The 23,809-nt window shown below is 41.0% G+C and overlaps 1 protein-coding gene across 3 annotated transcripts in view; it reads left to right on the forward strand.

Annotated features, from left to right (window-relative positions):
* LOC129731915 (intraflagellar transport protein 52 homolog) overlaps positions 1-23,809 on the forward strand; it is a 102,948-nt gene that overhangs the window by 69,558 nt on the left and 9,581 nt on the right. Inside the window, exon 1 of one of the 3 annotated variants that reach the window (XM_055692294.1) lies at positions 5,769-5,825. The exons of the other annotated variants lie outside the window; for them this stretch is intronic. The gene's annotated coding sequence lies outside the window, so the exon portion shown is untranslated. Of the gene's footprint in view, positions 1-5,768; positions 5,826-23,809 lie in introns of those variants that run through there. 3 annotated transcript variants of the gene reach the window in all.

Raw genomic sequence — 23,809 nt, forward strand, 5'->3', positions numbered from 1 at the left:
TAAATTTCCCGAAACTCCATAAACAGGTTCCAAGTTGAAGGAAAAAATAATGCTGGATGGTTAAATCGCTCCTAATCCACGTCCAAGAAGCCCTTCATGTGCTTTCCATTCAGCGTAAGTGCTTCTCAGTGGTCTGAATGAAGCAAACCTTAGTTTCATTCATGTGTCCACCCGTGTCTTCCCTCGCTGCCACCAGTGCGGCACAAGTCAACCATGAAAACCTGACGAATTCCAACTAAAAACCTCAACTTGACTGACTGATAGGCAATGAACGGATTTCTGCTTTATCGATTTTTGTGGACAACGCTAGCAGTGAACAAACATCAACGCGTGACAAACGCGCTAGGCTCTGGCAGGGTACATCATTGGTTGCCGTCCACGAACTCATTTGGGCATATGAGTATCTATGCATTATCGCTAAGAGAAAACCGCACATAATAAAAAATGTCGTATCTCCTCAATGTTGCTTTCGGTGTCTCTCGCCAAGGGGAAGAGCTGCAGCGCATACCGTTAAATGGGGTAACCTGAAAAGCTCTGCTCTGCTCTTTGCCTATCTAAAGTTTGGTTTATAGCTCTACGTATAAAATATATATAAATTTTTCTAAATTACACTGGTCGCAAAATGAAAAAGAACGACACCAAAGTTCACAGGAATGGTTGAATAAAAAAATTCTATGTCGTGCACCTACGCACGCATGAGATGGCCCTGCAACCTTAAGCGTATAGCCTTTCGTTGTAAACTGAATTAGTAAGGGTTAAAGGTAATCAACGTTTTTGAAATTCTCTTTCCTTCAAGTCGCAAAAAAAAGGTTTTTAAAATGCGTTTTTTCTCGATTTGATGCCCATGGAATATTAGCCAATTTTTTATTTATGAGCAGCACTGCCATCTGATCATCGAGAATGACCTTCTGTGTCACTTTTGTGATCGAAGCACTCTACTTCCTCCTCAATATCGATACTGATAGGCATCATGCCGGAAAAGAGCAGATTGCGTCGTACGATACCGTACGATACGCACTCGCTACCCTCACGCTCATGAGCCTGTTGCTATTTTCCAGTTTGCCCCGATAACTATTAGTACCTAGTGGTTTCGACCACAATGGCTTACCATACCTAAGTATGGACGAAACCACGCTGAGTTTCAAAGAACGTTGATGGTCAGGGTGGTAGTCTCTGACTGTTGTCTAAATTTACGGTTTCTCACAACCATGGTCATCCAGTCCTCGACCTTGCATATGTTATCCGCGACCGTCAGCTCAACCTCTCCAATCGACTCGCCTCCGATCGACCTCAAGCGTTATGTAGTTCTTCCCGGTCCTGTGTCTGAGTATGGAGAAGGGGTCTTCCAGCTTGCAAACACTGGCAAGTATTTCGCTGATCGTAATATTTCACCAACTGATATTCCCGCACCTTTTAGTCATTCACCGACAAATCAATCTGTCATTGAGACTAACACTGGACTACGGATAGTATACCATAGCGTTCGCGGACTGCGGACTAAAATAGACGATTTCTTTTTGACCGTTATCGAATGTAAGTACGACGTTGTTGTTTTTGCCGAAATCTGGCTGGACGACCAGATTCACTCAGTGCATCTTTTTGGTGGTGAATTTACCGTTTATCGGTGCGACCGCAATCAGAAAAAGCGGTCTCTAACCGCTTTAGCAGCTACTTCGACCCTACTCCAGTTTGTGATACACTGAAACAGTTGTGGGTATTAGTTACAATGCCGGCTCACAAAATCAGTATCGGTGTCATCTATTTGCCCCCTGATCGCAGTGCCGATGGTGTTGCTGTCGCAAACCACGTCCAATCCATCGGATCTGTTTTGTCGATTACAACCAACCTGGATTGATTTGGGGCCACTCAAATAATAATACAGCAGTCGTCGACTTTCTCCAGTCGCAGATCTCAGCTGCCAGTTTTGCCTTGTTGGATGGATTCAGCCTACGTCATCTGTCTCAAATGAATTACGTCAATAACAGTAATGACCGTCTTCTTGATTTGGTTCTCACTAATTCCGATACCTTATGTGAGCTTTCCGAGGGAGATGAGCCGTTAGTACCTCTCAACTCCAATCACCCAGCGCTAGGTATAACGGTACATCAAATGGCACCTCTTCAATTCGAGGATTGTCCAACTGAACCAAGTTTAGATTTCCGCAGAGCTGATACCGAAAACCTGAGCGCTACTATCTCTCAAATTGATTTGCAATTCTTGGAGAGCGACCCTCCTCTTGATGATGCTATGGTTTATTTTACCAACGCCATCAAAAATGCATTTGTTAATTGTGTCTCTTCTCGCCGACCGGTATCAAAGCCCCCTTGGTCTACCACTCGCTTGCGGCATTTGAAGCGACAGCGATCTTCGGCATTGCGCAAATATTCCAGAATGCGAAACACTTTGACGAAACAAGCATTCAATCATGCTAGTAATTCCTACCGGATCTATAATCGCTTTATGTACAAACGGTATACTTTTCGGATTCAGAGTTCTCTTAGACGAAACCCTCGACTCTTTTGGTCGTTTGTTAACAGCAAAATAAAAGAAGGCCTACCTTAAAACATGTTTTTGGGTGATCGTCACGGTAACACGACAGTTGAGAAGTGCGAATTATTTGCTCAACACTCTCGGCAGATTTTCCGTAGCTCCACTGCCACAACTGCAAAGATAGACTTAGCTCTGAATAGTATCCCCAGTGATGTCATTGACTTCAGCTCATTTCTGATAACCAACCAGCAAGTGGAAGCTGCAATTGATAAAATGTGTACTTCGTTTGCTCCTGGGCCCGATGACATTCTTTGCTGCGCTCTGAAAAAATGTAAAGCTGAATTTATACACCCGCTAAGATTATTGTTTAACTTGTCGCTTAGACGATGTGTGTTTATACGGACTTAAAAGCAGCATTTGATCGCGTTGATCACAAAATCATGCTTGCTAAGATGGAAAAATTAGGAGCAGCTTCAGCTATCGTACAATGGTTGAGGGGCCGTTCCTAAACCACGTGGTCATGTTTTGATCACTTTTTATAACCCTCGTACCCCCCCGTGGTCTTTCGTGATCTATGGTCCTATTTAGTAGATAGAACGTTATGCGTTAGGATTGGATCACAGCAATCTGCATGTTTCTCGAATATATCGGGTGTCCCGCAAGGTAGTAATTGGGACCACTGCTTTTTTCGTTATATATAAATGACGCATCTCCCAGATGGTCTCGAGGTACGATGCTGGCCTGACAAGCCAGTCGTCGTAGGTTCGAGTCTCGGCTCGGGAGAGACAGTTAGTGTCAGTAGGATCGTATCGCTAGCCCCGCAATTGTCCTGTACACTAAACAGTCGGCTGCGAAGTCTGTGTATAAATAAACAGAAGGTCAAGTTCCGAATCCTGAATGTAGCACCAAGACTTGGCTAAATGACGCATCGTTAGTACTACCAGAAAATTGGCGCATGTTTTTCGCGGATGATGTTAAACTGTTAAAGATTATACGGAATATCACAGACTGTGAACAGCTCCAGCGACTAGTCGACTTTTTTCACAACTGGTGTTCTAACAACTTAGTAACAGTTAGTATCCAGAAATGTTGTATCTCATTCAATAGAAAAAATGACCCGATACTGTACAGATATAGCACGTCTGGTCAAGCTTTGACTAGAGTTAATCAGGTTCGAGATTTGGGTGTTACACTATCGACCCCATACGCTCTATGTCAGCCAGCTTCAACGACGTAGCAGCACTATTTGACTTTAACATGTCGATAACAATGTTCAGGCGACTCCTCCGTCGACGACAATCCTAAGTGTTGTGTTTGTTAATATTTGTATTAGCCTTAAGATATTTTATCATTAAGACCACCAATGTGTCAGATGATAACAAATAAAAAATAACGAAATAACAAAGCCGACGATTACAACCTCTGCGGGGGCTTCAGCTTCAACACTTAGTCGTACATGACACTCCACAACACCGGACCCAAGATGGAACCTTATAGTACTCCCGCGGTGTTTGGGACGCACTTTTGACCCTCCTCCCTGTACTACTCGATTCTGGAAATAGTTTCCCAGAATCTTGTACAGCGACACCGGTACATAAATGCTCCTGTGCGCAAGCGTTATCGAGTCCTAGTTGGCGCTATTGAGCGCATTCGTTACATCGAGCATGACGATTGCGCAATAGCAAATGCCCCTTCTCTTACGCTGGAGTGCTACCTCAACCGTCTTCTTGACGGAAAGAATATCATCGTGAACCTGCTCTTTCGAAGGCCGAACTGCATCCTTGACATGACTATCGTGGCTCACGAATTGGAGGTCCGGCAGGTTGGCGTGGTCTTGCATCGCTGGTCTATGTCTGAGATACTGGGAGGTCGGACGTGAGACAGAATCGCCGGAGACAAAGAACTTGTCTCGTGGCGTGGAAAAAGTCCCTCGATGATACGCTCTAGCATCCCCGGTGATCGCTCTGCAGGCGCCAACACGTCTTTGTCTTGGCCGTTACGAACCCGTGAGCGTTACCCCACGGATTCGGATTGGCACTTAACCGCACTGTTCAGCGACAGTCTTGCAGACCCGAGTGCTGCACGGCTCTGTTCGTGCGCATTGCATCCTCTGTCCATTGCGGAGGTCCGCTATTGTGTCAATCCACCAGTCAACCGGTATCTTTCCATTCCTAGGTTGACGAGACCACGATAGTGTGGAAACTAATTGATCAGCACTCGGACAAAATGCGATGTGTTTTTCCAAAGATTACAACAAGGTCTTACCCCTCTGGTTTGAACAGCGACTTCCCCACTCAACAGCCCAAGCGTTGATGTCAACCGCCACCTTCAACGGCGTTAGACTCGTCAGCTCCATGGTTACGAGGTCAGCTCCATGGTCAATAGACTAACGTGGTGGAGCGGTGGAGTGTAGCAACTGCACTAGAACACTCTGTTCACTTTGACAACCGCGTATCCTTCGTTTGAAGATGACGCAACCTCCAAACGGGGAACTGGACTTATCCACGACCACGTTGTCGTTCCCGGGAGGGATACGGTTAGGGTCTGATACGATGGCGATGTCCAACAACAACACAGAGGCTGCTTGGAATATTATTGGTTATTGCAATTCAAGCTAAGGTGTCAGATGATTAAAACAAACAGTACGTAGTTTTGATAGAACGTTTTCAAATACTTGAACCCATTACTTTGTCATATCATAGATTTTTAAAAGCACGGTTCCTCAACGCCAATAATTTATTTCAAGGGTTATAATTTGCGCTGGGATTTCAAACTGATCATTTCAAAGCAAAGAACCGTTTCATTTAATTTTCATACGAACATCGGTCAAATCACCAAGAATCTTTATAAACATGTTTTAAGTATTTATTGAAGCTTTTTAGAGGTTTAAAAGATTCATCATGAAAAAAAATACAAATTATTGAAAGTTAGCTATAGCATAATATACTCCCCTATACAATTTTCTTGAACTGTTTTTCCATGTGAAAGTCTGAGGCTATTCGGATCGTTTTCCCCACTATCGTGAAATACGAATCTTATGTAAAATAAATCGTAACGAATCTCATGTTAAATAAATCATGTTAAATTAATCATGACATTTTCGGACAAATTACAGGGCGATAATTTTTGAACTTGGTCGATCGGCAAAGTGCCTCGACAAATTGTAAATAAAAACGAAATTTGACCAAACAGTAAACGTGTACCTTTTATATAACTAATAACACGACCAGTCGACTCTGTCAAGTGACGTTTAGTTGAGAAAAAGGCGTTGTCGGAAGAAGACCATCGTAAATTGATTTGCAATTTTTGTGAGAGAAATGAAGAGAAATCTAAAAGTGAAGTGTTGCACTATTTTAAAGATCTTGGATATGAAAAAACCTTCATTTACATTATTGTCAAACTGTTCGAGAACGGAAATACCTTCAAAAAAATCTGGTTTTGGACGAAAATGCACTTTGCAAGAGAGCAAAGTTCGAGCGAAATTAAGAGCGTAAACGCCTGGTCGGTCGGCGAAATTATATCGTGAGCTGGGCAATGTATATAAGATTGATCCAAAAACGGGGAACAAGTATCTGCATGAAATGGGTTTAAAACTTAGAATATAAGTACCATAAAATTGACAAAGTAGTGTTTTGGCCAGACCTTGCATTGCCACACTATACCAATGCAACTTTAGCGCATTTGCGGCAAGGCAATATCGAGGTTAATCCGAAAGGATACAATCCTCAAAATGTGCCACAGCTGCAGTCTATTGAAACTTTCTGAGCAAATTTGAAGCGAATAGTCTACCATAAAGGTTACAAAGCAAAAACTGTCGATTGTTTCATAGAAAATTCAAGAAGGAGCTCAAAACAATTGAAACATCCGGAATTCAGGAAGCTATAAAGCAAGTACCTCAGAGGATCAGGAAATCAGCGCGATGTGGAGCTGAGTTTTTCTTATGAGGTTTGTTAATGAGTTACATTACTTGAACAAACAATCAAGTATAGAAAAATAAGTTGCGCAAGATTTTCATTTAGAATTGAAAGTTTGTGCGGATTTTATTCCTCATACGTTCTAAAGGTGATAATCTTCAAGAATATATGCTGACTTTCTTTACAATTGAAAACTCAACTGCTCGGGTTTCAAATATAATAAAATATTCCTAATAAGACAAGCAACCCCCATTTACGGTATAGTAAAAAACCGTACAGCCACACTACGAAGCCATATCACCCCGTCCATGATCCACATTTGATGGTTTTGGTGGCTGGTTGGTAGTTCTAGAGAATTTCTCAATGGGCAGCGGCGGTGCACACACTGCAAGGTGGCCCAGAAAACTAGAAGAACGTAACCAACCGTAATGCCGACAGACCATACAACAACAGGCTGTTCCAATATCAGATTACGAGCAGCAGCCGCCACCCATCGCCGCCGACCAGTATCTCCGAGTCTCCACCACTTTACTCTGCCGCTAGACGCTGCCTGATGATGACGCCGTCGAAGAAATGAGATGAGTTAGCGATGTTTGAAAAACTGTACGAAGATGTGCATGTTGAAAATTAAGTTAAGATGATAATTAAATTTGCCCAAGTTCACTCGGACATGTGGAACTGTTCGTATTCACTTTAATTAAACTGGAGCGGAATCATGTCCAAACATAGAATCATTACTTGGATTTTTTTTGTCACAAACTGAACTACAGTCGAATCCCTCTATTACGACAGTTTATATAGAGACAAATCTCTCTATAGCGACATTTTCAATGGTCCCTTCTGCTATATATTCATAAAAAATCTTCGTTTTATTGCGACAATTCTCTATAACGACGGTCCCTTGCGATGTCGCTATAAAGCGATTCAACTGTAATCAGGGATGTTGTCAATGGTCAGTAAAAATCAGTTCACATTTGTAGCTTCAATATCTAGTTGTCAGATTCTGTGCACGAACAGCCAGTATTTTTCGAATTGCTAGAACTTTTAAATTAAATCTGTTAACCTCACTATCACTGATTCATCATAACAGTGCCATCTTTGCTGCAGTATTCAACACTTCACATTAAGTCATCGTCGTGGTTTGAATCACTACAACTGGCGACATGCTCCGTTTAGCTGCCAGTACAGCGTCGGATCTGTGGTTTCACCAGAGAAAGCAATCCTTAGCATATGCAGTAACAAATGGAAAATGTGTCATTTAGGAAACATTAGAATTGTGAGAGCTGGGCTTTTTTACGGTAAGCAAGGCTTCAAAGGGCTGAACTTGTGGTGTTTGTTACTGCTATCTGCTAACATTTGTTGAATTCATTTTGTCGTTGTTGCTTGTATTTGTTGCTTTATTTCTTCATCGACTAACTGACTGTTGAACTATTGTGCTAAATTAATTTAATCTAAGGAGTTGTACACAAGTTACGTAACGCATGAAGGGGGGAGGGGGGTTGAGTTTGCGTTTCTTATTGTTACATACGGGGGAGGGGGTTAGTTGAAACAGTTATGTAACTGTGATTTTCTTTCAAAATCGAAAATTTTGCGGGGCTTAGCGTTACGTAGCTTGAGGGGGGGGAGTCATATTGAACGTTACTTATCGTAACACAGGGGGGAAGGGGCCTCAAATCTAAATTGTTAGCGTTACGTAATTTGTGTACGACGCCTAATTGCTAGATAAACATTCCGTAATGTTTTCCGCGCAATTTTGTGCGTAATCATACTAACCGGCTTCATGAAAACCATTGTTGTATGTTAACCCGGAAAATAATCATATTCATAATTCTAGATCAATAGCTCGTTCACAATCTGTGTGAAAGTTTAATTTGTAACACAATTATTCTCATAGGTGCATCGTTGAACCTGCAATTTTTTGTAGATTTTATTTCCATTTTCCCATGTCTCTTTAAGTGATGTTTTTAATAAATCCTTAAAAATTAATGTCTCCCAGTTTCCAATAAATACCATACAGCAGAGAAAATCGTTTATTTCTCATCACGGCAGCGCCCTTATCTCAGATCGAAATATAATTTACACATAAATTTCATATCCATAAACAAGTGTCCAACGCTATTCGGAAACAAATATTTCATTTGCATCGCTCACCCGTTGCCGTGTGGATGCACTGGATGATAACCTTACAGGCCCATCTCTCACCCCGGAGGACCACGACCCGTTGGACAACAGGCACAAGTGGAAAATGGTACACTGTTATCGATATTATAGACCGTCACGCTGCAGATACGAAACAACGAGAATGAGGAAGTGGTGGGAGCCGTGTGTCCAATAATACAAATTGACACTCCAACGACTGAATGTGTGTTCTTGATGATACACCTTGGCCTGCGCTGCTGGTTGGTTCCAAGCAGTCGGTAGCGTAGCCAAGGTGTTAGTAATGAACTAATGAGCAGCTGCAACACGTAAGTTAGTAGTTCTTATCATGCACAATCATTTGAATGTGTGAATCAAAAACCTCAATTTTACCACTGTCAACCACCCGTTCCTCCAAAAAGTATACTGATCTAATTTTATGGACCATGAAGAAAAAAAAGCTTTCCATCACCACCATAAGCCGTTAAACGAAAAGTATTGGGACTACCCAGTGCGTCGATATATGCCATCAAGATGAGCGAGAGGAGCCGAACAAGCACCCCTGACGGTGCCTCTGGCTGCGCTGGAAACAAAGTCAACAACGAAGTGATAATTATTAATCAATTTATGAGCCTCATAAAAGCTGTATGCATTCACACTGTGTGAGATCCGCGGTTGGTCGTCATCGTTAGTTTATTGCACGCGATCCCGGCCGCGAGATATGGTCGTGGTGGGTATAAATTGATGGAGTATTCGGGTATTTCAGTGTATGCGATGCTACGATCATTCGATGGTCGTGAGTTTACTACATTGCCAAACTGCACACAGCTTTATTATTGATGTTATTGATTTATTGTTGATAGCAAAAAATAGGCATCATATCTGGTGATACTAGAACGGTGTTTGTTGGTAGTGGTGACGAATTGCGTAATAAATCAAACGGCAGTCTCTGCGAAATAGAGTGACGACAACAGCAGATAATTAAGATAAGAGCAATATAAATAACTTATTACCACTGAAAATTGAAAAATCATCTACATATCTACAACAATTTTAAAAGATGATACTTACGGAAAACAGTAATTTCGTGACCAACTAAAACAAAATAGTTATCGAATGACAGGTTTTGCAGGAGTCGTTTAAGCGGTGATAGTAAAGCAGAGCATATATAGTCTTGGTGCTACATTCCGATTCAGAACTTGACCTTCTGTTTTTCTTGGAAACAGACTTCGCAGCAAACTGTTGAGTACAGGAGGATTGCGGGCTACGATCTTACACACTAACAGTCTCTCCCGAACCAAGACTCGAACCTACGACGACTGGTTTCGCAGTACCGCATCATACCTCGAAGCCAGCTGTGGAAGGATTGGAGTTAGTATATTTCCTAGTACTATACAAAAAACACAGGGTCCGGCAATCGAACTACTACATTACATGAACACTAATTATTACGTTGCATAAGGCCCAAATACACACACGGCGCAATGACACCTTCTCCATATAAAAAAGGCGTAATCGCTATCCCGCCTTCCATTTTGTATGGAGAAGGCGTCATTACGCCGTGTGTATATTTGGGCCTATAGGAAACTACATTGGACGATCTCTTTTGTAATCGCCGAGTGAAAAAATACAACTATTCTACGGTTCATTTCGAGCTCGGAATGACCAGCGAATTCATCAATCCTGAACCTTGTGGACTTTGCTATCTAATATATGTTTTAAGCCGAAGTCTGCTCTAAAAAACATGAAGGTGTGGAAGTCCTGGAATTATATCTGGTGGCAGCCTGGGATGGTAAATGGCTGGACTCGTTTCCTATCCCAACCTCCACGAGGTGCCGACCGGGATACGAGTAACCTTGGTGGAGATCGGGTAACCAATCCCCGGTGGAAGCTTTGGTGGTATGCTGTCTAAGAAGAGGGAACGTACGCGACTGTAACTTCATGTTAGGGGCGGCGTACAACAGCGTCTGGCTCGGAGAGGGCGGCTGAATCGCGGAACGCGGTGCCTCGCCAGCTATATCCAAGACGGCAGCCCCGTCACGAGACTAGGTATCGCAGCTCTAGTGAGGTAGCATACCGAATACAAAATACTACAAACAATCCAAAAATGAATACGGAACGAAATAATCGGCATAGACCCAGGCGAACGAAGAAGGACAACGATTATTGGAAACTCGGTACTTGTAATGTAAGGACTCTACTCGAACCGGTACGTGCAGGTATTCGGCTAGAGAGCTGCAGAAGGTGAATGTGCCATACAGGAGGTGAATGTGCCATACAGGAAGTTAGGTGGCCGAAAACGGGTGAACGCGAATTGCGGGCAGTAGATCCTATTGCGGGCACTCCATTCATATACCACATCTACTACAGTGCACAGTGGTCCAATAAGGCAAAAAGTGGAACTTAATTTTATAGCGCCTTTCTTAATAGTGTCTTCGGAACAATCGTTTGCATAAATGTCCCCTATAATCTCAAATTGTCGAAAATTAAAAAGTTTACCATACTGAAAATAAAAAAAAAACAAACTTTTTTGTGTTAAGAGATAGAGGAATGGTTGATTCAGAAAAGTTATAGGAAATTCAAAAATATGAATTTTTGTTAAGCAAATGAAAATCCTATCTTCATTAGGTACGAAGTTATAAAGTATATTATATGAACCTTACTTGAAACTTAGGTTTTTGTACTTAACTTTTGTTAGTTGCATTTTAAGCGAAAGTGTTGTTCGGAGGAATTATTAGGGCACACAAAACACACATTTTTGCCAGAGACCATACATCCATAGGACTTTTACTTATTGAGTTATATCATATTTTAGCTTATTTTTTTGATAACTTCAAGAACGTATAAGTTGAAAAGGGGCAAGTGGAATTATGGTGTCAATACTTTTTCTTGAAGGTAAGCTCATGTACTACAAACTCTTGTAGGTTCCATTTGTCCCAATCCACCCATATTATAGTACGGCGAGCATATGTTACAGTAGGTTTTTATATATTAAAAATACTAACTTTTTTGTGTTTGTTTTCCTGTATGGGCTTCCTCACTGCGACCAGAATCGTAGATCTATTGTGAGATATGCCCGGGTGTCTGCTGTATCCCGCACTTCTGTTAATAGCAATACCTTTATTGAGAAGTGGCAAGCTTATTATTATTGATCATCAGTGCTTGTGTGTAATGTGCTACTCTTCCTTACATGCTTACTGCTCTACTATACCGATACTCGTTCCTCTTGCCAAATATCACCAATTAAAATTCCCTGGAGAAGTTTCGTCGTGCGTCCTTCTGGCCAGTTTTATTGATAAGAGCGGCTTATTTTTTGTTAAGAGGAAGTCACGCAAAGGTATTTGTAGATTTCAGCGTAAAGGAAGGGTAACTGGTGGGGAGCCTGAGAATAAACCCATGCTTAAGTCCTTTTTTGATATCGGATGGCCTGGTTCTACTAAGATTCGAACCCACGACCATCCGCTTGACAAAGCGGACTCTGTAACCTTGCGGCTACGCAGCTCCCTTAACTTTTTTGTGTTAGAAGAGAGAGGCATGATTTATTTTTAGAACTTGCAAAAATATGAAACTTTACTGAATAAACGAAATTTTTATTTTCGTTGGGAACAGAGTTACAGAGAATTTTATGTAAAAGTTACTTGAAAGTTAGTTTTTGCCTTTCTCCTAGAAAGGTATAGCAATCACTTGCAAAACCGAAAGTATAAAAGTGCTCCAAAGGGCCGAATGGCATATATCACTCGACTCAGCTCGTCGAGCTGAGCATTTTCTGTATGTGTGTGTATGTGTGTGTGTGTATGTGCAGATTTTTATTCTCACTCACTTTTCTCAGAGATGGCTGAACCGATTTTCATGAAATTAATTGCAAATGAAAGGTCTCTTTGTCCCATAAGACCCTATTAAATTTCATTGTAATCGGATTTTTAGTTTAGAGGTTATGTTTCAAAATGTAAAAATCATGAAACATTATTATCTCTAAAACTACACAACCGATTTGAACAAAATTGATTCCAAATGAACTGGCTACCTGAAAAACCCTTAACTTTTGAATTTCATAAAGATTGAACTTGTGGTTCAAAAGTTATGACAAGAAACGTGTTTTGAAAACTACTTAATCTCACTCATGTTTCTCAGAGATGGCTGGACCGATTTTCATAATATCAGTGTCAAATGGAAGGTCTAGTTGCCCCATAAGACCTTATTGATTTGTTTTGCAATCGGACTATTACTTTGCCTGTTATGTTTAAAAATGTGAAATCCAACTATGAAAAGGAACATATTCCAAAGACTACTTGAACTCACTCACTTTTCTCAGAGATGGCTGACCCGCTTTCCACAAAATTAGTGTCAATTAATAAGTTTAGCTGCCTCGTAACACCCTATTGAATTTTACTGTAATCGGACTGTAACTTCGTCTGTAAAGTACCAAAATGTGAAAATCACGAAACTTCATTATCTCAAAAACTACACAAACGATTTGATCAATATTATTTTCAGATGAGCGGGCTAGTTAAGGGTTAACTGATGAATTATGATTGAACACGTGGTTTCAAAGTTTGGCTGCCCTATACGTTCCCATTTCATTTGATTATAATTGAACTTAAGCCACCGTTATGTATTAAATTGTTAATAAAACAATGAAAGTCTATTATTTCACATGACTTATTTGAACATAACTAATGTCATACGAACGAGTCATCTCTCAAACTTACAAATAACAAACTTCAAAACAATTTGATATGTGGCTCAAAAGTTATGGAAAGAAAAGAAATTCAAAGACTATTTAAAACTATACCTGCTTTGATTGATATATTTATGTGGCCTCAACATAATTTAAATGTGGTGTTGTACTATTTCAACGTTCCAAAGTCATTGATTCCTTGCGATGTGTTCAAAGTCTGCAAATTCGCCCTAATTCTGAATATATTCATATTGGGTGGTATTCGGTCATTTTCAGCAAATTTTCTGGCATCAATCTAACACCGGAAATACCCATATTGGGAGGTATTTAGTTATTTTGGTTGTTTTCCAGAAACTAACAGTGGTCGTCTTTAAATTCAAAATGGTGTCAAGGGTCAATGTTTGGTTTCTATGCATCATCTCGATTACGGAAATATCCATGTTGAGTATTATTTGGTCATTTTCGGCTGTTTCCTATAAGTTGCCATTTAGCGATTCAAAATGGTGCCTGAGGTCAATTGTTAGCTCATTGCATCATTCTGGTTCCAGAGATACTCATATTGGATGGTATTTGGTTATTTTAGGCTGTTTTTCACAAACCGGAAGTCGCCATCTTGAATTTCAAAATGGTATTTAATAAAATTTCTGGCCTCTGAGCGTCATTCTGGTTGAAAAAACACCCATATTGGGTGTAACTTGATCATTTTCGATTTCAGCTGCTGTGTAACATTCTAGATCCGGAGATACTCATGTTAGACGGAAATCGGCCATTTTTGGCTGTTTTCCAGAAACCACAAGTTGCCATCCTACAATTCATAATGGTGTCTGAAGTCGATCTGTGGCGCCAGTGCATCTTTACGATTCCGAAAATACCCCCGATCTTTTTGAGCTGGAAATTTTCTCGACTCAGCACTGGGGCACGGTGTATCGTTGTACTTATCCTACACATGCAAAATATGCCAAAAACAATATCCAAAATGTTGCCTGAGGTCGATTATGGAACATATTTGTTACCACTAAAAACATTCACCTGCCAAATATGGTTCCAATCAGTTGATTAGTTCGCGAGATGTGCAGAAATTTGTGCAGAAACGTGTGCTTCCATAAGAGGGAGGGGCGTCGAACCATTATGGACATATTTATTACCCTTTAAAACATCCACATGCCAAATTCGGTTTCATTTGCTTGGTTTGTTCTTGAGTTGTGCAGAAATGTATGTTTCATTTGTATTGGACCCTTCCTTTCCAGAAGAGGGAGGGGTCTCAAACTATCATAGGAACCTTTATCGAGACCAAAAAATCACAGAAGGGTTGTGTGCAAAGCCACGACCGCAAGGTTGAAGTAGAATACTTTTACAAGAAAGATAATTCGGCTGCTTGCGTGTCAGTCTTTTTTGTAGTAAACAAATGAACGTAAAGTTTACGAACGTTGTGAAATGATGGAACTGGAAAAATAGGTGTGACCTAATTATTTCCAGGTATATTATTCTACAACGTTCGAAAAACTTTATTTCGTATGTCGTAATACGAAAGTACGAAAAATTCATCTCATTCATTCTGGTCCCGCCTTCATTTTCAGTTCCTACAGATTTTCTCAGTTTCGTAACACGGATGTACAAAAACGATTTCTTGTGGACAATCTGTCGAGCCGGACCTATAGAGCTCTTATTAAGGCAACAAAATAACATGTATTGTGTCTTGTTGCGCGGCTTGGAAGAAGAAAATGTTCTCGTCCCCGTGTCGCATGGATGCAGATTGTTGCGTGTTTGATATTTCCAATGGCAGACATGAGTATGAAGGTCGAAATTCTGCTGTGATGTCAAACTATAACCGTCTTCTTCAAGACGTTACATCCTTGTTAATGAAGTGTTGTGAATTTTCTAAAACAGACTCAACATCGTGAGCAGAACGTGCCGAACTTTTTTGTTGGAAATCGGATTTGTTTCGTATATACCGCTTGTTAAGCACAGTATCAACAAATCGTAAAAAACATCACACTGCTGTGCATTTGCAGCAGCATCAAATCTCAGTTGCAGTTTATTGATAACCATTCATTATGCTCTTCCAAATACATTTAATATCCTTGAAAAAGGCCGATTGCTGCAACTGCAATTTTCATTCAATTATTGCATAAATGCTTCATGGTCAGATATACCCGCTGCAACTGCTACGCTATCCGTTGCCATGCCACAGTTGTGGCCACTATACGCTGCCATTGGTATCCTCTGCCCCTGCATCACCTGGCCCAGCTGCTATCGATGCTGAGATCCGCTGCAACTAGTACGCTATCCATAGCTATGCCACATCTGTGGCCGCTATCCGCTATCGCTGGCATCCACTGCACTGCTACTGCTGATGCTAAGGGATGACTGCTGTTGTCGCTGTCTAGAACTATTATGAGCGACTTCGGCTGAAACAGGCTCTTATATAGGCCAAATAGTATATTTTAAATTGCAAAGTATATTATTCTATTGACCGTGCTTGGGAAGCAATCATATAACGACCAATCAGAGGTCGAATTTTTCGTTTTGACAAGGCTTGACTATTTCCAATAGTACAATGGTTTGAATAATAAAATCACAATTATCTTCATTTGGGAAGAATCTTAGAAGATTTTCCAATCTATTGCTGCAAGAACGGAGGAAATCCATCGAATATTAAATGATTTATTAGCATTTGAAATTGGACATATTTTGCAGTTTTTTCGGTTTTAGATTTTCATTTCACATCCCTATGTAGCCGAACTTACTGAAAGAAGTATTCTACTTCAAAACCCCTACATACAAATTTTCACGTCGATCGGTTCGGTAGTTTTCGAGCCTATATGGATCAAACAGACAGACAGACCGGACTACATTTTTATATGTATAGATTACAACATCAATATTTTAGAACCTTAAGAGTGAATATACATTTATTGTATTGAAGCGTTCAAGGCTGGGGGTCTGACCGCTAGGTGGATTAATTTAGGTTTTTGTACTTAACTTTTGTTAGTTACATTTTACGAGAAAACGTTGTTCTAAAGAAGCATTTGGGCATATAAAACACGCGTTTTTGTTGAAGACCACAAATCGTTAGAACTTTTCCTTGCAAAGCTATAGCATATTTTGAGATTATGCGGGACATTTATACAAACAATTGTTCCGAAGACACTATTAACCCGAGCAGGGAAAAATATCATTATAATATCACAACCAGATATTGGAAATACTATATGAATAGCAAAGCTTGATATTTCAATAACAAACCAATAATTTGCATAAAAAAGCACAAAAATGACCGAATAAGATATTTCAAGTCATTGAACGTTTTTTTTTTCATTCTATTTTGGAGCCTTCAGTACATCACCTCTATTCCGGAAATACTTATATTGGGTGGTATTCAGTTATTTTCGTTGTTTTCCAGAAACTGAAAGTGGTCATCTTCTAATTCAAGATGGTGTCCAGGGTCAATGCTTGGCTTCTATACAAAAAGCTACTTCTGAGATGGAAAAAAGTTGCTACAAATGCTGTGAAACAATAAAGAATCTAAATATGATCAAGTGCTATTTGTGTGACTGTATTGCACACACAAAATGTATTGGTTGGATTCGAGCGAATCTGGATTTCGTCAATGGACAAACGAATTTGCTTTGGCTATGTAATGACTGTATGCATTCTGTAGAGAATTTGAAGGCTAATAATTCTTCTGACGCTGCCGTTGCTGCTATAACATCCGTTGCTGAGTCGATCACTTGTTGTATGAATGATGTTAAAAACGAACTTGGTCAAATTAACACATTCATCGGGTCGATTTCGGATAAACTGTTGGCGAATGTAGCACCGGCAATTCCGCTTTCTGTTCGCAGAAATAAACGCCCAAGGGTTGTCTCACCGAATGAAACTCCTAGAAGACCGAAAGTTTTATCAGATTTGATGGGTGGAACAAAATCGGTAGAAAATTGTTCCAACCTGGTGGCTACTGTTCCGCAACCAACAGAAAAATGTTGGATTTATCTCTCGCGCATTGCCCCTCATGTCACTGAGGATGAAATAACGGCGCTTATTAAAGAATGTGTGCCAGAGGCTCAGCCAGTAGTACGCAAGCTCGTGAAAAAAGATGCTGATATTAGATCATTTGCGTTCATCTCATTTAAAGTAGGCATTGAAATTGGGCTTAAAGACGTTGCGTTGGACGCAAAGAATTGGCCTAAAGGAATATATTTCCGCCTGTTTGAGGAACGTAACAGTTCGAAGGATTTTTGGGGACCAAATGCACCGAAATTTCCTCGCACGGTACATGGAATGCAACCGCCTGCTTCGAACAGTGCACACGCTACACCTCTGGACTAATTGTGTGTGAGATCATCGTTGCATGCTTGTGCCCAGACAACGGTTATTCCAGCTAAATCATCGCTTGAAGACGTTTCCACTACAATCGACTTGACGGATTATACTGACGACCAATCTGTACTTTCTGGATCCTGCCCGGAACGCACCGAATTATGCAACTTGGAAGCCCCCGATCCGCTCAACACAGTCGTGCCACTGCAGCCTGCGCTTATCAGTTGTCCCGGTCCTGTGTTTGAGTATGGAGAAGGGGTCTTCCAGCTTGCTAGTGTTGGCAAGTATTTTACTGTATATAACAATTCAACACCTGATATCCCCGCACCTTCTAGACATTCACCGACAAATCATTCCGACATCGTGACTAATCCTGGCCTACGGATATTCTACCAGAACGTTCGCGGTCTCCGGACAAAAATAGATGACGTTTTTGTGGCCGTTACCGATTGTGAGTACGACATTGTTGTATTGACTGAAACGTGGCTAGACGATCAGATTCATTCAGTACAGCTTTTTGGCAGCGCTTTCACCGTGTATCGATGCGATCGCAATCAGAGCAATAGTTCTAAGACGCGTGGTGGAGGAGTTTGATTGCTGTGTCTAACCGTTTTAGTAGCTATTCTGACCCCGCTCCCGTTTGTAATACTCTCGAACAGTTGTGGGTATTAGTTACACTGCCGCTTTACAAAATCAGTGTCGGCGTTATCTATTTGCATCCTGATCGCAGAGCCGATGTCACTGCTATTGAAAATCATGTAAAATCCATCGGATCTGTTTTGTCTCGTTTGAACCGGGACGATCCCGCATTGCTATTTGGTGACTACAACCAGTCTGGTTTGATTTGGAGTTGTAGAAATGATAATATGCCAGTTATCGACTATATCCAGTCGCAGATCTCAGCTGGGAGCTCAGCCTTGTTAGATGGTTTCAGCCTAAACCATCTGTCTCAAATAAACTACGTGACTAATAGTAATGACCGTCTCCTTGATTTGGCCCTGACTAATAATGAAACATGGTGTGCACTTTCTGAGGCAGATGAGCCGCTATTACCTCTAGACTTCAACCACCCTGCGCTGGCAATCACAGTCCAGCAATTAGTGCCCGTTGAATTTGAGAATTGTCCAACCGAACAAAATTTAGATTTTCGCAGAACTGACTTCGACCATTTGAGCTATTTAATTTCTCAAATCGACTGGCAATTTTTGGAAAGTGGAACCTCCCTCGATGATGCAATTGGGTATTTTAATGACACCATCAAGACTACACTTGTTCAGTGTGTTCCTGTTCGCCGGCCAGCACCTAAACCTCCATGGTCTAACACTCGCTTGCGTCAACTGAAACGACAGCGGTCTTTGGCGCTACGCAAATATTGCAGAACACGTAACCCGTTAACGAAACAAACATTCAATCATGCTAGTAACTCCTATCGGATTTATAATCGCTACCTGTACAAACGGTATGCTCTTCGGATGCAGAGTTGTATCAGACGAAACCCCCGACGTTTTTGGTTGTTTGTTAACAGCAAAAGGAAAGAAGAAGGTCTACCGAAGAACATGTTTTTGAACAATCGTCAAGGAAACACGACATTCGAAAAGTGTGCTTTATTTGCTCAACATTTTCAGCAGATCTTCCGCTGCTCTACTGCTACAACTACAGAAATAGATTCAGCTTTAGATGGTATCCCCAGAGACGTCATTGACTTCAGCTCATTCACGGTTACCGACCGCCAAGTGGAAGCTGCAATCGACAAAATGAATTCCTCTTTCGCTCCTGGGCCTGATGGCATTCCATCTTGCGTCCTGAAAAAATGTAAAGCTGTTTTCGTACGCCCACTATGCTTGCTATTTAACTTGTCGCTTCGACGATGTGTTTTTCCAACCAGTTGGAAAATATCGACCATGTTTCCGGTGCACAAAAAAGGTGACAAACGCAACGTGCAGAATTACAGAGGCATAACCTCTCTTTGCGCTTGTTCAAAAGTATTTGAAATCGTTTTTTATGATGCACTTTTCGCTAGTTGTAAACACTATATCTCGATCGATCAGCATGGTTTTTATCCAAAACGCTCTACCGCTACTAACCTCGTTCAATTCACTGCAACGTGCCTGCAGAATATGACCGAAGGAGCCCAAATTGATGCGGTTTATACTGATTTGAAAGCTGCATTTGACTGCGTCGACCATGGTATCCTGCTCGCTAAGATGGAGAAACTTGGAATGGCCCCCGCTCTGGTACAATGGCTGAGGTCCTATTTGGGAAATCGTACACTCTACGTGAAGATTGGATCGCAACATTCTGCTCATTTTTCAAATGTATCAGGCGTTCTGCAGGGCAGTAATTTAGGACCACTGCTCTTTGCCTTGTACATAAATGATGTATCGTTAGTGTTGCCAGAAAATTGCCGAATGTTTTTTTGCAGACGATGTAAAGTTGTTCAAGACAATAAGAAATACTTCAGACTGTCTCGAACTTCAGCGACTAGTCGAGGTTTTTTTCAAAGTGGTGCTCCATTAACCTGTTGACAGTTAGTATCCTGAAATGCTGTGTGATTTCGTTCCATAGGAAAAATGTTCCGAAAATGTTCAGCTATACTATGCTTGGTCAAACTCTGACAAGGGTTAACCAGGTCCGAGATTTGGGTGTTACGTTGGATTCAGCCCTGTCCTTCAGGCCACACTATAATGAGATCATAGCAAAGGCGAACCGACAACTCGGTTTTATTTTCAAGGTAGCCTCGGATTTTCATGATCCACTGTGCCTCCGATCATTATTCTACTCTCTGGTGCGATCTGTCCTTGAAACAAACTCCATAGTGTGGTGTCTATTCAACGCAAACTGGATTGCAAGAATTGAATCCGTGCAAAGGAAATTTGTACGGTACGCTTTACGGTTTCTTCCGTGGCGAGACCCGCAGCAGCTACCGGCGTACTCGGATCGCTGCCAGCTTTTGGGCATGGAAACACTGCAGCAAAGACGTTTCGATACACAGGCTGTGTTTGTCTTCAAAATTTTAACCGGTGAAATCGACGCCCCGAAAATTCTGCAGCAGTTAAATTTGTATGCTCCGGAAAGGTCTTTGATGCGGAGAAACTTTCTATCGCTACCGCATCGCACTGCATCATATGGGCAACACGACCCCGTTCGTTTCATGTCAGCTAGCTTCAACGTCGTAGCAGGTTCATTCGATTTTAACATCTCAGTAACAACATTCAAACAAATTCTTCGTAGACGACAGGTTTAATTGTTTTTGAAGCGTGTTTCAATTGTTTTAAAAGTGTTTCTTATCGTTTGTAAATATTAATTAGCATTTAGTTAGTAATATATATTATCATTAAGACCACCAATGTGCCAGATGATTTAACAATAAATAACAAATAACAAATACATCATTTCGATTACGGAAATATTTATATGTATATATGTATATATGTATATAATTCAAAATGGTGTCTGAGGTCAATTTTTAGCTCCATGCATCATTCTGGTTGAAGAAACACTCATATTGGGTGGTATTTGGTCACTTCAGGTTATTTTGCAAAAACCGGAAGTCACCATCCTGGATTTTAAAATGGCATTTGGAGACAATTTCAGGCCCCTGAGCGTATTTCTGGTTCAAGAAACACCCATAATAGGTGTTATTTAGTCATTTTCGGCTGTTTTCCAGAAACCGGATGTCACCATCTTAGAATTCAAAATGGTGTCTGTGGTCGATTCTAACTCCTGTGTATCATTCTGGTATCGAAGCATATCCTATTGGATGAAAATCGGCCATTTTTGGCTGTTTTTCAGAAACCGGAGAAAATGGTATTTGGAGACAATTTCTGCACTCATATTGGGTGATTTTTGGTCATTCTCGGCAGTTTCTCATTCACCGGAAGTCGTCATCTTACAATTCACAATGTTGCCTGAATGAACAACAATGTTGTCGATTTGTGGCTTCAGTGCATCATAACAATCCCGGAAATACCCATATTGAGTGTTATTTGGTCATTTGCCACTGTTGTTTTGGAACCGGAAGTCACCATATTGGTTTTTTAAATGGCATTTGGAGACGATTTCTGGCCTCTGCGCGTCATTCTGGTTAAAGAAACACCCATATTAGGTGGTATTCGGTCATTTTCGTCTCTTTTCCAGTCACCGGAAGTCGCCATTTTACAATTTACAATGTTGTCTGAGGTCGATTTGTGGCATCAGTGCATCATAACAATTCCGGAAATACCCATATTTGGTCGTTTGCCGCTGATTTTCAGAAACCGGAAGTCGCCATCTTGAATTTCAAAATGGTATTTGGAGACAATTTCTGGCCTTCGAACGTCATTCTGGTTAAAAAAAACACCCATATTAGGTGGTATTTGGTCATTTTCGGCAGTTTTCCAGTCACCAGAAGTCGCCATTTTACAACTCAAAATGTTGTCGGAGGTCGATTTGTGGTTTCAGTGCATCATCACGATTTCGGAAATACCCATATTGGGTGGTATTTGGTCATATCTCGCTGTTTTTCAGAAACCGGAAGTCGTCATCTTGGATTTCATAATGGTATTCAGAGACAATTTCTGGCCTCTGCGCGTCATTCTGGTTAAAGAAACACCCATATTGGGTGGTATTTGGTCATTTTCGTCTCTTCTACAGTCACCGGAAGTCGCCATTTTACAATTCAAAATGTTGTCTGAGGTCGGTTTGTGGCTTCAATGCATCATAACAATCCCTGAAACACCCATATTTGGTCATTTGCCGCTGTTTTTCAGAAACCGGAAGTCGCCATCTTGGATTTTAAAATGATATTTGGAGACATTTTCCGGATAGAAACCGGAAGTTTCCATCTTAAATTTAACAATGGCGTCGGGAGTCGAAAATTGTTCTTGCTCTCAAAAACCTCAACATATCAAATTTGGTTCCATTTGCTTGATTATTCCTCGAGATATGCAGAAATTTGTGTGGAACCCCTTCTTTCAGAAGAAGGAGGGGTATCGAAACATTATAGACATCTTTGTTACCCCTAAAAATATTCACCTGCCGAATTTGGTTCCATTTATTTGGTTAGTTCTCGAGATGTGCAGAAATTTGTGTTTCATTTGTTTGGAACCCCTCCCTCACATATTCTTCACATTCATATTCTTAGAGGGGTGACGAACCATTATAGACATACTTATTACCTCTAAAAACATTTACATGCCAAATTTGGTTCTATTTGGTGGATTGGTTCTCGAGCTGTGCGAAATTTGTGTTTGGTTTGTATGGGCCCCTCCCTTTAAAAGAGGGAGGGGTGTGAAACTGTTATGGATATATTTGATACCCCTAAAAACATCCACCTTCCAAATTTAGTTCCATTTACTTGGTTAGTTCTTGAGATGTGCAGAAATTAGTGTTTCATTTGTATGGAACCCCTCCCTTTCCGTAGAGGGAGGGGTGTCAAACAATAATGGTTATATTTATTACCCCTAAAAACATCCACCTGCCAAATTTGGTTCCATTTGCTTGGTTAGTTTGCGAGATGTACATGAATTTGTATTTCATTCGTATGGGACCCCTCCCTTCCAGAAGAGAGAGGAGTATCGAACTATTATAGATATATTTGTTAGCCCCAAAAACATCCACCTGCCAAATTTGGTTCCATTTACTTTCTTAGTTTTCGAGATGTGCATGAATTTGTGTTTCATTTGTATGGGACCCCTCCCTTCCAGAAGAGGGAGGGGTCTCGAACTATCTTAGTCACCTTTCTCGGCTTCTAAAACCCCTATATACAAAATTTCACGCCGATCGGTTCAGTAGTTTCCAAGCCTATATGGAACAGACAGACAGACAGACAGACAGACAGAGCTGCATTTTTATATATATAGATTTTCATATGCATGTATAAAACGTGAATATCTTTCGAATAACACGATAAGTTCTCATAGCTAAATATGTTATTGATGAGTTATGATTCTGTTATGCTCTCCTGCTGGGGAAGCTAGGATAAATGTGAAAGGCACTATGGAATTAAGTTCCACTTTTTGCCTTTTTGGACCACTGTGCAATGGCGGCGTGAAAACGGAAAGGGAAGTTGGTTTCATGTTCATAGGTAAACAGATGAAGCGTGTCATTAGATGGAGGCAAATCAGTGATCGCATATGCGTGTGAGAACGGCTGGGCAGTGCGTACTAGCAGTACACCCGTACTAGTTGGCATAAAATAGACCCCAGTATGGTCCAAAGCATAATGCCCAGCAACTCCTATCCATACCTCCACGTGGTACCGACTGGGATACGAGCAACCAAGGGAAGATCGG

Source organism: Wyeomyia smithii, chromosome 3, assembly GCF_029784165.1.
Source record: "Wyeomyia smithii strain HCP4-BCI-WySm-NY-G18 chromosome 3, ASM2978416v1, whole genome shotgun sequence".
Classification (NCBI taxonomy): Eukaryota; Metazoa; Arthropoda; class Insecta; order Diptera; family Culicidae; genus Wyeomyia; species Wyeomyia smithii.